The following is a 1,228-nucleotide window of genomic DNA, read 5'->3' on the forward strand; positions in this document are numbered from 1 at the left end:
CGCCCCGCCACCCGCAGTTAGAAGAGGGGGTCATGATGCAACTCGCGGCGAGTGTATCGCGTACCGCTGATGCCGCTGCGCTGCCGCTGGGCTGCGAGGAGGGGTCACTACACCTCCACGCCAGTCAGACCCGCTCACGCACAATATGAAGCTCGCTCTGAGGCTCGTTGTTCGCTCTCGCTGGCCAGAGACAGACAGACAACCTTGGAAGACGCACCACCGGGCCCCTCCTCCCCCTCCCACTTTCCCGGAGCAAAAGCTCGATGAGGAAATTCTTTTTTACTGTAATGAAGAAACCCGACCAGCAGGCCTCCCAAACTTCTAGAAAAATTACCAACACGACCTTCAACCGCTAATATAGTCAATAGAAAGGAATTAAGCAGTGCCTGAGAAGAAAACTGAAGAGTTGTGGAAAGTTCTGTGTGAATATTGAGGCAGCTTGATGGGAAATGAGATAAAAGGAACTAGTTTTCAGCGGACCGAATACTGTTTTCCTAAAGGTATACTGTACTAATAACACCCACTCTCATATCCTTTCGGACTCGCTTACGGTGAATTTTGTGCAAACGTATTATGGATCCATAATATGGATAAAATTGTCCGTATTACAGACAACCTGATCCATATTCCAGACATGACCTCATCCGTAAGGTATGCCCCTTTTTCCATTGATATTCAGGATTTGTTTGGATCAGCCTAACATACAAAAGTAAAAGCGTTTGATCCGAGTCCTGAGCGCCAGAGTGTTGATTTGGGAACCTCGCTCGCTTCATGTGTCCCCTACGACCCCAACTAAATCCAAACAGAAACCTCCCCACGTGGAATAATCTAACCACATAATTATTTCATAGTTGCATCCTATTTAAATGAATGACACATGGTATTTTCCTTATTACGTTTTTGACAACGGGGCGACACCAGGTGTAATGCGTGCCCAGTGCACCAGCGCAGAGGGTTCACTGACCCCCCCTGGCGGGGGGGCGGGACCGACACGTCCACAGTAAATCCGTCCACAGAATTTGCGCGTTGTGAAAACACGTCCACAAATTTACATCCAATGATTTGGACGTAAATTAACAGATGTGTTTTTTACGTCCACAGTGTGGATGTACTTTTGAGGCTGGTGAAAATAGCTCCACAAAATATTTTGCCACTTGTCTCCTCTCCTCTCATTTACATCCACACGGATGACGTTTTGCCCTCACTCTGAAAATCCAACAGTACGACA

Source organism: Frankliniella occidentalis, unplaced genomic scaffold, assembly GCF_000697945.3.
Source record: "Frankliniella occidentalis isolate FOCC.00 unplaced genomic scaffold, Focc_3.1 Scaffold490, whole genome shotgun sequence".
In the NCBI taxonomy this organism is placed as follows: domain Eukaryota; kingdom Metazoa; phylum Arthropoda; class Insecta; order Thysanoptera; family Thripidae; genus Frankliniella; species Frankliniella occidentalis.